Source organism: Chionomys nivalis, chromosome 12 (genome assembly GCF_950005125.1).
Source record: "Chionomys nivalis chromosome 12, mChiNiv1.1, whole genome shotgun sequence".
Classification (NCBI taxonomy): domain Eukaryota; kingdom Metazoa; phylum Chordata; class Mammalia; order Rodentia; family Cricetidae; genus Chionomys; species Chionomys nivalis.
The window spans coordinates 12,957,360-12,971,975 of NC_080097.1; positions in this window are offsets into that span (position 1 = coordinate 12,957,360).

A 14,616-nucleotide genomic window follows, 5' to 3' on the forward strand; every position below is an offset into this window, starting at 1 on the left:
CATATCACCTAATTTAATCTGTCTCCACTCTCCTCCTTCATTTAAAATATCTCCTTTCCACTATTGCCCTGTAACAGTTTAAAGCACTGCATTGCATCTATCTTCCATTCAAAGCATTTTACTAATGTCCTGTCCTCCACTGGATAGGAAACCTATGTATTTGTACAATACATATACAAATGAGTGAGAGATGTGTGGCAAATCCTTCTGTGTTTTGGGTTACCTCAGTGTATTAAGATCAATGTATTAATCTGTGAATTTAATAATAATGAGTGAGTAATTCTCCATTATGTAAATATGACACAGTTTCATTGTTCGGTCATCAATTTATGGGCATCTAGTTTTATTACTTCAAAGCTTTTATGAACTAAAGTTATAAAAAATATTGGAAAGCAGTCATTTCATAGCCCTATCGCAAGGTTTATTGATCATTGCAGAAGAGGGAACAAGAAGAATTCAAAAGTCAACAAAAAGGTTGACTAGAAAGAAACAGCATTTTTCAGCATTGCAAGACAGGTCCACAGAACTCTCAGCAGATGTGACATCAGGTCACACAATATTCAAGCAAAAAGAGACAAAAAGGTGAAACTTGCTTGCAATCCCAAGCCTAGGTAAGGTGCTTCTAGAAGCTAATAGTTCCTAGGGGAGCGAGAGTCAGTCTTTCTACCAGAAATGGCTATTGGAATGTTGATCTTTCTTCAGCAAAGTCTGCAAACTCAAAAATGTATTACTACACAAACTGTACTTTATGGCTTTAAGGAAAAAAATGCAGAGCACATTGTCGGTGGAAGGGATGGGGAGATAGATCAGGAAGAAAATGTTGGCAAATATGATCAGATATATTCTAAAATATTTTCAGAGAACTAAGAAAAGTTACAAAAAAAGTATATCGATAAATATTTATTTTATGTCCTCTGTGCTATTTGCTCTTTTAAAAATGTTTCATTTTATATTGAAACACAATACAGATTTGATTGATAGGTGAAAAGTGATATATGTTATAAATATTATAGGTAACATCACATATTCAGTGTAATATGATTGCCACTCCACGGAACATTTAGTAAGACTACACAAAATCCTTTCTGGCCTTTATTTGAAATTCACAATAGATTATAATTAGCTCTAGTCATCAGTCTCTGTAATTAAACATCATTGTCTTATAAAATTCCAATGTACAGACTGATGCAAATCATCTCATCTTCCATTCACACTGACATTTCTCCATGTTTTAGTAATAATTCTTCTGAAATTTTCTATCTTATTTCTATATTATTCTTAATATTATACATATAACTCCTATGAGTTCTTTATGTATGAGACTCTGTTTCACATGACATTATACATTCAGCATTACTCTATATTATTTTAAGTTTTTTTACTTTTTGATGTGATTCCTCTTACAATGTACAGTATTACACTTTATTTCTTTATTTATTTATTAATTGGAGGACATTGAGTTTAAACTACATGCTTTTACTATTTCCACATTTTCACTAGGGTGTTTTGTATCATTTTCATCCTGAAAGTATTCAAAATAAATATCATTTAAAGGAGTACCCTAATTCATCATTTTCTGTGATTCGTCCCACCTAATTTTTATAGCATAATTATAACCTCTTTAAAATTCACCGTTTCCTTGTGTTCTGACACATATATTATTTGAGTAAGGAGTACAAAAGCTATTTTTCTTCAATAGATCAAGTTTAATGCTAGTGGTTACCTTCACCTGCTATCATCAAACACATTGTAATGTACTTCTGCAGCCTATTTATAAGTGTTTTATATTCATAATATTCCTTTCAGTTTCTTAGGGAAACTATGTAAGGAAGAATACATATATTATATGCTTGCTAAAACAAAAAAAAATGAATATCGTTTGGTTTCCCTTACCAAAACTTGAGTTTGATACATTATGTACAAAATAACTTTTTAGAAACAAAATGTTAGGCTGGGTGATGGTGGTACATGCCTTTAAACCCAGTACTCAGCTAATTCCAGCACTCGGGAAGCAGAGGCAGCTGAATTTCTGTGAGTTTGAGGGCAGTCTTGTCTACCAAAGCTACTTCCAGGAAAAGCTCCAAAACTACAGAGAAATCCTTTCTCGAAAAACAAAATTAAATAAATAAATAAATAAATAAAAATTAAAAAGATAAAGAAGTAAATGTAAAATGTTTGCATTGTGCAATAAAATTGGAAATGTGGTTTCTGATAATCCTGTGGTTCAAGAACAGTGTTGATTTTTCACTCTGGGAGTGACTCGTGGTAATACGGATCACATGTGCACAAAGAGTTCTGCTGACCAACGTTGGCATGAGCTGAACCGAGGAGTGTACATTGTGAATGACACAATGACTACAAATTGGTGCCCAGGGGAGATGATGTGGGAGGTCCTTATGTCTATGTGTTGCTTTTATTTGTTAATACATAAAGAAACTGGTTTGTACTGAAAGGGCAGAGTAGAGCTAAGTGGGGAAAACTAAACTAAATGCTGGAAGAAAGAAGGTGGAGACAGAGAGCAGCCAAGCAGCTTCGCCGGAGACAGACGCCAGAAATTTACCAGGTAAGCTACAGAATTGTGGCAATACAAAGATTAATAAAATGGGTTGATTTAAAATATGAGTTAGGCAGAAATACGCTTGAGCTATTGGCCAAACAGGATTGCAAATAATGTGGTTTCTGTTGATTACTTTGAGGCTGAACAGCTGGGAACAAACAAGCAGGCACCTACAAAAGGTTAGGGGTTGTAGTTTGTGAGCACTTCTTTCTCAGTGCTGGAATTTGGTTGCTTTGAATCTCTGGTCTCGTGGAAGTTCTTTCAGCGTCTGGGAGTGCATATGTACAGCTCAAAGATGTGGTTTCCTTGGAGTAATCAACATTCTCTGGCTCTATAATCTTTTTCTCTCCTCTTCTATATAAAACCATGAACCATGAGGGGAGGAATTTGAGAAAGAAAACCCATTTATGTCTGAGTACTCCTAAGTCCGCTACTCTTTGCAGACTGTCAAGCTGTGGGTTTTGTGTTTAATACCATCATTTGCAAGAAGAAACTTTTCAAATGTGTGTAGAGTGATGCCCTGTTCTATGAGAATAGCAGCATTATGTCATTAAAAGTCATTTTATGGCTACTTTAGGAGAAAATATCATTATTTGGTACTTGTGATTACTGCCTTTTCTCTTAAGCATATCCTCTTTGTCATGTTATATTACTCCATCTAATTCATATCCAGTATCTATTCTGTTTCACCAATCAATGCAGTTACTAAAATGATTTCAGTATGAGCATATTGTGTTTAAAAATAAAACAATATATTAATATTTATTATTTTAAAGGAAAGTCTAATGATAATGATAAAATATTGGTAACTTTGGTTTAAATTTTTAAATTCATTTTATTTTGCATTTTCTTCACATAAATATTGAAGGCAGTAATATACCCAAATACATTTAAATAGATATATATCTTTGAAAATAAATATTTCTGAAATTTGTTAACATAACTTTTATCACTTAATTTTCAACTCCTTAAATGAGGATTTGTTTTAAATAATGATCATATGGGTATCTGGAAACATGTATATATATATAATCTTATATATTAATGAAAGCCATTTAACAACAAGAAAGGATTTCATTATTCACCAATATCATTTATCTCCTTAATTAGCATTTATGACTCTTTAACTTTATAGGAAACTGTTGTTAAATTGGTCAACAATATTATATGCCCATGAAAATGATGCTTGAATGATATTGTTTCTATTACAATTCAGTCTACTAATGAAATTAATTACACATGGTTGCTATACATGGGTAATTTTTTCTGATTTCTAAATAATTATTAGTGCACAAGTAGAAAATTTATCTCCTGTGATTACTTTTTATAGCAACAAGTTAATACATCAACAACACTATCAAATTTCATCTACCGGTTTTCATCTACCAGCTTTTTTTCTAAATCACAAAAAGAAAGGAAGAAAGAAATGAAAAAAAATTCCTCAGTATTTCAAGATGAGAAAAATATTTCCCTCAGGTTCCTGAACTAAATAAGGAGGCCTTGAGTCAATGTACAAATAGCACTATTAAATAATACCATAAGCAAAGGCAAAATTAGCTAGTTCCATTACCAGTCAAGTTTATTGCACAACCACATTTAGGTTTAATACACTGATGCTTTCAGTAGAAATGCATTCAGAGATCATCTGTTTTCTGCATAATTCTAAGCATTAAATAGAGTGAGAACAGGGAGGATTTGCAGGGACAAAAAGCAAAAGGGCAGTGATATAATTATATTACCATTTTACAGTGATTTAAATCTATTTTATGTACATGTTTGTTATGCCTATGAAAGACATATGTATCTGAGCCATTTCTTCATGTTAGGAGAGTATTCACATACCCTAGGACAATAGGACAAAACACTACCATAAGTTGCCATGTGAGTTCTGGGAATTAAACTTAGTTCTGTGGAAGAACAGGGAGTGCACTCAACTGCTGAGCCATCCTCACCAGCCCTTAGCCACAATTACCAGTGTTTAAAAATAACTCGCAGTCACAGGTAGTTAACTAAGCTGGGACTGTTAAGGACCTTTAAGTTTAAACATAACCTAAATTAAATAAAACATATTACTGGTATATTTTGTATGAATAATTTGTGTTATTTCTTTCTGTGTACATGTATTTGTCAGTTATTTTTTATTTACTAAGTTTATTTAGACAAATGAGCAGTATACCATTCACAGAGTAAAAATTAACTTTTCAAAACTTTTCAAAACCCATGTAAATGTAGATATATGAAATAAAAGTTTAGACCCTTGTCTTTCTCAGTAATATAAATATTTTTGCATGGCTAGAAGATACAGAACAAGGATATGGGAAAATAAACTTACAGGGTATGTAAACCATGTGATTTTGAAAGTGTTAAATATAATATTCTAAAAGTTCCAAAATTTAAAAAAATGTACATACCTATTATTAACCACTTGTTTTGTTTTTTGAGATTGTAGAAAAATTACATCAAAAAATCTAGAAATAGAAAGCTTGATTCTTATAATAGGGACTTGCTACTTAATTAAAATTTTATTTATTTTTAAATCATCATATAAATTAAATGCTTTTTCATGTTTGTTATCATTATACCCAAACTCGGAATAAAAACTTCCAAAATCCATTGTGTTAGATTTCTGGTCTTCATTTATTAATTGTTGATTCATTTCAGTTTATAGGGCTTTGGCCACTCTTGCTAATTCTCTCATGAGGAAGACAATAAAGCCCACCAAGAAAGCACCAGATTTGTGATTATTCAATGAGCAATTCTATTGTTTAAATTGACATTCCAATTTATAAGGTTGTATATATACACTTAGATTCATTGATGCTTTCTTTCTTCCCTGTTATATGTCCTGCAAATTTTCTATTATATCCACATCGTAAAATCTTTGAACTAGAAACAAATTTAAGGTATCAAAGACGAAATTCTCTTGTGCACACATCATTCCTAAGATTAAAGTCTATCAGGAGAAAATATATTTCATTTTTAAATCCCTGCAGCTCTCTATTCATGGTATTCTCAGAGACTTCAATGTCCTTTTAATGGCTAGAAGAGAAAAACTAGCAGACTTTTCATAGAGACCTGGAAATTTGCATAAGAAGCAAATCAGATGCCTTTGTGGCATTAGAGCCTAAATTAAGTTGACTTTTAGCGAGATGTCTACTTTGATCTGCCGTCAGTTTTCCAGTGAAAGATTGCACAGTACGTAACTAGGTCAGCTCTGGGGCACTCTTGGGAACTCTCCTTTCCTTTCCTGTGCCCTACATGGATAAACTGTAACTTCTCTATTCTCTATTTATATCTTGGAGTTTGCAAAGTATTTCTAAAAAGATAATGATGAAATTGGGAAATTGTATAAATTTTGAGATTTGTTAAATCATAACTATAGATAACTAATTAAGATTATATTTTCTACTTACTTGGTCAGGTTATATTATCTATGTGGAGGGTACAAGGTGAAGTTAGCATAATATTTTAAAAGTATCAAAAATAGAATTGCAAAAACATACAAAAAACAAGAAAAAATAAATAAATCCAAAGAAGTATCTATAAGAAATCTATACCTTATATTACAAATCAATGAATCAAAAAACTGCTTCTGCTAGGTTTCTCACAACTAGAACTCAGACTTTGCATTGGCAATTCCTGTAATACTATGCCCACTCTAATAGTCTTCATACTTAAGCCTAAAGTAAACTTATTCTTCTCTAAGTTCTCTTGGTCGTGATGATATATATCAGCAATGGAATAGGAATTAATACAGTATCCTCATTTCTTTTTCCCTTACTTATACATGGAGAATGTAAATATAGCATAAATGTGATGTTAATTGTTAATTTTCTTTTCTATTGTTGTTTCTTCTGAGGAATATTAAAAGTTGAATTTAGCATAAATAATGGAGTCTTTATTCAACAACCATATTGTTTAAAGCTATACTTAGAAATCTTGATGCAATGATTTTAGGGGGGTCTTATGAAAAAAAAGATGTGTCTCCTTATTGTAACTTAAGGAACTCAGAAAACTGGGGAAATGGAAAATGGAAATGTGTTGAATTTTGAAGAGATTGTGTTATTCATTGCACTGCTCAGTGTTGTCCACAAAATAAACTAGTGTATGAATAAAACAAAATAGGATAGAAAGAAGATCATAACAAACGGATTAAGCATACTAGCAAAAATACTTTACTTTTCTCTTTTGAATATTTAGTATCTCTGAAAATACTATATCAAATAATAGTGTGATCATTTAATTAGCTGATATAAGATTCATATGATTAATATGCTGGATATATTAAAATAGCATAATTTAAGTTCACATGGAGAAATCACTCACAAGGCCTTAGGATAAATGTAGAATATTTCCATTCCAGTTTTCATATTAGGATGTAGATTTAATTTATTTCTTATTCTTCTTAAGAGTATGGGAAACAGAAATCACATGCCATACACACACACAACAACAACAAAGAGAAGCTGAGAGGGAGAGGCATATGTTCCCAAAGCATGTAAATGAAAGAAATGCATTTAAATATATTTGAAAATTTTATTATCTAAAAACATAATAGTACTAACTTAGAAAATGAACTATAACAAATAAAAATCAAATTTTGCTTTTCCTCTATGAATATATTTCATGAGTATAAAATCAACAATAGTAATGCAGTTTACAGAACAACAAACATACAAATTTAAAAGTCAGGATAGCAATTAAATCAGAAGCTGATATTTTGTTATATTGACCCATCTATCAACAAACAAACAAGCACTTCAATTTCCACTGTTGTAGTATCATGATTTTAATTTTCAAAATTCTACAGTACTCCTATGTACTATCTTACATCGTGAATTTTAAAAAGGTAAACTTTCTATGAGTAGAGTCTCTAAGGATAATTACTTGTCAGTCACTTATTTGATTCTAGGCCACCTAAAGAAGACCGTAGACTTTCAGTGGGTGTTGGTCCAGCTCCTACCTCCCTAACCCAAATCAGGCTTTTTTTTCCTCCTTTGGAAGCAAATGCAATAATTCTTTTTTTTTTTTTTTTTTTTTTTTTTGGTTTTTCGAGACAGGGTTTCTCTGTGGTTTTGGAGCCTATCCTGGAACTAGCTCTTGTAGACCAGGCTGGTCTCGAACTCACAGAGATCCGCCTGCCTCTGCCTCCCGAGTGCTGGGATTAAAGGCGTGCGCCACCACCGCCCGGCCAAATGCAATAATTCTAAGTTACTTGAAACTGATGGGGAAATATCAGTGCAGTCTCTCAGATAGAATCTCGGAAAAGAAAGAACTGAAATGTAGTGACAATTTGGTCAACTGAAATCGGCTTACTTTGCCACTGCTTTTTGGTATTAATGAAAGTCCTGAAGTGAAAGAGGTGATAGCCAGTGCAGCAACAATACCTTGAGTAAACATTGTTTCCTGGCTCATGTGTTCAATAATCAATATCTCTATTGATGATAAAATTCCTTCTGTGCAAATGTGGCTGACCATGGAGCATATGCTTTCAACATTAGTTGTATAAGTATCAAACAATTTTGAAGACAGGCTCTTTTTATATTAATTTTAATGCCAAAAGAATTGCATACATGAGTACAATATTTACATCACTTCTTCACTCCTCTCTCCCACTCCAATTTTCTCCATCCACATTTCTACTCTGTAGTTCAAGACATCATCTAAAATTTTCTTCACATGCAAATATGTGCTACCAACTTGTCCAATTTAGTGTTATTCTTATGCACATTGTATAGAACTGACCCCATGATACTATATCAGAGGACATATTCCTGGAAAGACTGAGTCTCACTTCCTAAGCAGAATTTGGTTATCAATAGTAATTATGACCTGGATGTTCCCAACCCCAATTCACCATATCCATCACAATCCCTGTACTTATATTGATCAGGGAATTTAGATGAAGTGCTATATGACCAGAACACTTGCTGCTAGGTGTCTTCTGGACTTGACAGAAAAGCTGCACCCAGTAGATTTCAACAATTTAATAGTCTTCAAAAAGTGTTTCCTATTCGCACCACCAGTCCATGCAATTGTGAATAGGGGAAAATTCACAAGGCTTTACTGTTAGATCAAAGTAAAATAAAATAAAGGCTTATTTTTTACTTCACAATCTTTTGCTCCTTTCTGACTGCAGTTTGATTCCCTAAGAAAATGTATCAGTAAAATCATAACACAATTTTAGCTCCAATTTAAATGCATTTAGCTTTCTGATATTTTTACCCATTTAATTCAAAAGTAAGACATGAGGTAGGAGGTAGGAAACAACAATTCAGCTCCTGCATCCTACATTAAAGCAGGTATCTTAAATTCTGTACATCAAATAGGAAACAAGGGATCTCTGCAGGAAAGAACGAAACCTAAGAGTATTGAAACTGGCCTCCCAATAATTTCCTTTGTTTTCCTCTTTCTATCTTTCTTTCTTGATTCCTTGTATCAAACACTGACTGCATTAGTGACATAGCTTTCAGTCCTTCAATAGAACTGTGCAATCTAAATGTTAAGTCTCCAGTTTTGTGAGATGATTGACACCTCTTAGGTGCAAAGCATACATTTATTAACTCTTAAAATTAGAAATTCTGCTTGAGCCAATTAGTTACTGAGAAAGACATAAAATTTTCTTGGTCCTGACTCATACTTCTATATTTATTTTGGAAGCATGCTTCTCATCTATATTTAAGAGGGAAACAGCTCTATAAGAATTTTGTAGTTTCATTTTTCCTAGGGATAGTGAAAATGGCTTGAAGGGTAAGTTTGAGGACCTCCTCCTTCCGTCTGCAAAGTATTTTATAAAAAGTATGTACATTTCCCAAATACTTTGTATATTTGAACTTGGCAAAGGTGTACAATTACATAGAAAACAATGAATTTTAAAAATATAAAGGTGTAAACAAATGTCTATAAAAATTGTTCAGGATTAGGAAAAACAACAGCAAATACATATATGATACCTGTGTGAATGTTATAGTGGGCAAGAATAGACATGGACATATAAAGATCAGAGAACAATCTCACATGTCACTGTGTGTTTTCCACCTTCTTGAGTCAAGGTCTCTTTTCTATCAGTGAATATAATAGTCTATCAAACCCGAGTTTCCATGGATTTCCCTGTATCTGCTTCCTGTTCTGTCTAGGAACAGTGGGATTGCAGGTTTTTCCATTTATAAATTTATATAGGTTCTGAGCACCAACCTCAGATTATTAGAGTTGAACAAGATGTCCTTTACCCACTGAATCACCTCTCTAGCATACCAGGGTTTTCTTAAACTTCATTGTCTTGAGTAAAAGTAAATGTTTAGTCCCTTTATTTAAGCCACAAATTCAAAAACACTTCTCTAAATATGGCAGTTCTCTAAATCTGCAGGTCTATTTTATACTGGGATTATCTGCAATCCGTGACTTCCTTTATAAACCCTCAAATTCAGTTATTTTTATTACTATTTATTGAATGAAGCCGATAATTTATCTAAAACAAATATTATTGATACCATAAGTAGCTAATTCTTGATAAATGTTATCATGTCCATGTTGCTTTTTGAAACTGAGTTTAATACACAGACATATATCCACAAACATAGGGGCACCTGATATTTGGTAAAGAAGCCAAAATATACATTAGAAAAAAGTCATCATGATCAACAAATGGGGATAGTCAATCTGGGTGACTACATATATAATATCCAAGGAGATTCATACTATCACCCTTCAGAAAACCACAACTTCAAATGAATCAACAATATTAATATTAAAACCAATTATGCTGAACCTGGTAGAAGAAAAAGTGGGGGATAGCCTTAAACTCATTAAACTAGTTTTATCTAAATTAACATTCCTATAAAAAGTGTAATATAAATGTTCCTCCAAACCATATATTGAACACATAAGTAAGCTGGAGTTGACATAAATGTCATAGTGGTATTGTGTGAATATAACCCAAGCACTTGGCAGACAGATCTCTGAGGACGAGGTCAGTCTCAACTACAGAGTAAGATCCAGGAAAGCCTCTGATGCACTGTCACACAGAGAAACGCTGCCTCAAAAAAAAAAAAAAAAAAAAAAAAAAAGAGAGAGAGAGAGAGAGAGCGAGAGAGAGAGAGAAATAGATGGTGAATGGAAAGAGAGACAAAAGTAGAAATAAAGCCTCGATATATGTTTTATTTTGAAAATACTATATACTTTTTTTCTGATAACCACAAAATTAAATTAGAAATTATTCAGAATATGTATTAAGTTGTTAGACACAAGGCTAAGTGTCATTAGCATTTCTTCTCTCATTCTTCCTGCTCAGGAACCTGTTCCCAGGAAAGGTAATGAGGTGGAGCTGCAATCTTAGTCCTCTTGGTTGAAATCTATAGGCAAGCAAAGTAATCACATACTACGTTGTTTCTCTAAGCAGAAATGTCATCTCTCTTTTCATCAAGTAAATCACTTTTGCAGACATAATTATTTAATGTTAAGGAACTTCAAAAACCAAAAGGATACATTATGAGTATAACTTAAAAGAGGGTTTTATTTTTATTATTCCTTTAAAGTTAATTATTTTATCTGAACAGAATATTCAGTTCTGATCACAGTTACAATTAAAATAGTTTTAAATAAATCATTTATTCTCCATTTATAGATCTTAATCATTAATTGTTTAATTAATTAGTGCTTGGATTTTGTCAGGGTAATGAAGCAAATAGTGATAAATAACACAATTAAAAAATACTATAAAATATTTTCTATTATGTCTATAAGATGGAGAAATTTAAAGATGACTCATATATAATTTAAATCCTTATTTATGTGTTAAAATATATTTCTAAACTCACATTTGTTTTTAGTTTTAATCACAAAACCATCCCACCAACTTATTTAGCCACTATATTTTTTAGGAAAACCCATAGTGCATTTCAGTATCCCAGCAATTATGAGATTCTCATTTAACCGCCAAAATTTTAGCGCGATGTCCTCCAACTCAATGTGAGATTAAATGAAATGAAAATTTCCTCTCAATTCACAGGAAATCCTGTGTTTAATTATAATAGGGATGTGGGAAATTACTTTCACAAAAGAGTCTAGCTGGGCCTAGAATGCCAATGCTGCTAACCATTCCATCTGAACAGCTTCCATTTGAGCACAATGAACCATGATTATTGCCAGACATCAACTCAACCTCATGTGGGCCATACCACCAGGGCTTGTTTGATGGAAGAGATAAGATAAGATTTATTTAATCAGATTCCTGATGGTCTCTACAACTGATGAATAATTAATATGATTACTCATTTTAAAAATATATGGTTTGAAATGCACATGCTTGCTTTTTATATTTTTTAAATCTTTAAGGTCTAAATTTCATAGTTTAAATAGGTATAACTTAGAGAAAGCATTCTGTGAGATAGGGTGCATAAAACAGGGGAGGGGAGTAGAAAATCTTCAAATCTAAGAAGTAGAAATCTAAAAGGATATTTCATAGAAGAAGCTTATGAATATCAACATGACAGAAAAAGCTTACTACTGAAGGGAAGGAGAAAAACAGATGAGAGAGGGGGGAATATGAAAGGAAACAACACACAGATATTTAGGGTGCTTTCAATTATTTAATTATACATGACTGACTTGCAAATGTCCTAGTGTTACCTGGTAAATAAGGCACTGAGATAAAAATGTCTTTTGGAATTTTCATTATCCTGGTAACTGATGGACTACTTAACAATAGTAAGATTATAACACCAAGCATGACATGATAATAAAAGTTAAATGTGACCAGTAGTTCTGTAAGACCTATTAACCTAAACCTTGAAGGATGATGAAAAGACAAGATTGGTAAAAGATTTTCTACATAAAATGATTACTTCTATTACGGGTGATATATGATTGTTTTAAAATATCCTAAATGGAAGTGTTTGGTTAACAGAGAAATTCTAATTTTTCCCACTGATTTTACTTTGCAGTCTAAGCTTTTGTCTGTATGACGATAGGTAATCAATTCTATCAAGTATGTGTAAAATAAAATTTTCTTCTTTGATGGAATAAGTGTCTTTGTTTTTAAAATGTCCAGTAATAGATAAGATAAATAGGAGAAAACATTTTTTAAATATCTGCAGGATGGGAAAGGCAAGATCAAGTATCAAAAGTTGTGGCTGGAGGGAGAGTTTATTTTCTTTTTCCAAGATGGAGTATGAATTTTTCAGTTTACTATGTGCATATAACTATTTTATCCAGCACTATTTGCTACAAATATTTTCCAATATGGTTTCTGGAATTTGTATCAAAGTCAGAACTTTAGTGGCGTGAGACCAATTCTGAGTTTTCTATTTTATCAGATTATTTTGTTTGTATGGCTCTGCACTTCTTGAGGTCAGAAAATGGGTTACACCCAGTGTCGTTCATTTTTACGCAAGATTTTATAGGAACTATGTGGTCCTTTATAGGTTGTAATGAGGATTTGGTTTTGTTTCTTCTCATTATGTGAAGAATGTGATTGTAATTTTGAAGAGAGTGTTTTGATGTTATTGCACCTTATGGAACAATTAAGGATACTCACATGAAGAAAATTTAAATTAGATACATATCTCTTACCAGGTACATGAATTGAATAAAAATGTAGTAAAAGACTTAGTACAAAGTTTCACTCTAAAAACAAAATAAGGAGAACAATTTAAAATAGAGATATAAACAAGAACTTTGTAAAAAATATCCCAGTAATTCGCAAAATTTTATCATGGAATAGTAACTGGGATGAAATAAGTTTGTGTAAGAATTCTAACTGTCCTGGAACTTACTCTGTAGACCAGGCTACCCTAGAACTCACAGAGATCCACCAGCCTCTGAACAAAGGTGATATTTGGAGCTTAAATTTCTCAGGGTCAAAAAGTAGATAAGAACTGTCCCAAATGACACTGTCAGCATCTTTATGGGCTCGGGAAGGCATGGCTAGAAGGACTCCCACACAATGCTAAGTGGCAATAAGTCTGATTTTGGAGGCTTTAAATTCTAAGAAGGTAGAAGGGGAGTTGGTGTATTATATTTCTAGATTAAAATCCTGTATTAATAAACTGAGGTGAGAGTAGGTATAGGAAGTTAATAGCTTTTTTAGGCTTAGAGCAGGTGTCAACTGAGGTTAACATTTTCCCAATTCGGCTGTGGATGAATCAAGCAAGCTTGCATGTCTATCTTTGAAGGTCCCCAAATTGATTTATTTGAAAAACTTCTCTTCTAACTAATTGTCCTGCCAAATAAAAGATAATTGCAGTGAGTTGGTTTCTAAGTTTATCTCAGGGAACAAAGCAGAGATTAGGCTATGGGATCCAAGGTTTCTGACTATGTAACTAAATTCTCTCATTGGAGGTTTCATGGTATAAGGAAAAACTTTCACTTTAAACAAATCATGAGATAATCTAATTGATAATAGGTAACACATTTAGAACATGCAAATTAGTCAAAATATACTTAAGACATTGCTATTCGACACAGAATATTTTCAAAATTAGTCATCATAAATTCTTTCCTTCTGTGCTTATCTTGTTCCCTTCCTTAAGACAAACTACATCTATTGCTGTCTTTATTAAAAACTGAGTAGATTATACTAAATGTATTTACGAGTGTGTGTGTGTGTGTGTGTGTGTGTGTGTGTGTGAAAACTAATGAAATAAAGTCCATGACTTAGGAAGATAGCCAGGAGGAGGTGTTAAGGAGGTTTTTGAGGAAGGAAAAGAAATTGGGGGATTATGTAATTATATTATAATTTCAAAATTTAAAAAATTAAAAGGGAATGTGTTACAGAATTTCTGTTCATTTGCTCAGTCTGTTCTTCAGTTAAAAACAGGCAGAACTTTTATTCGGCTGACCAAAATCTAACAGCGAGCCTTGGGGGATCAAAGAGAGAGAGAAAGAATGACCAGAAGAGAAGAGTCAGAAAAGGTTTTCTGTAATTTACAAGCTGGAAGCCAGCAGTGGCCAGGGTTCACAGTGCTCAGATGCTTTTATATTTGTGTACAGGTTTTGTTTTATAACAAATTGTAAAAGAAATAATCTGGCCCCTTACATTGGGTTCCAGGTAAAGTTTTTGC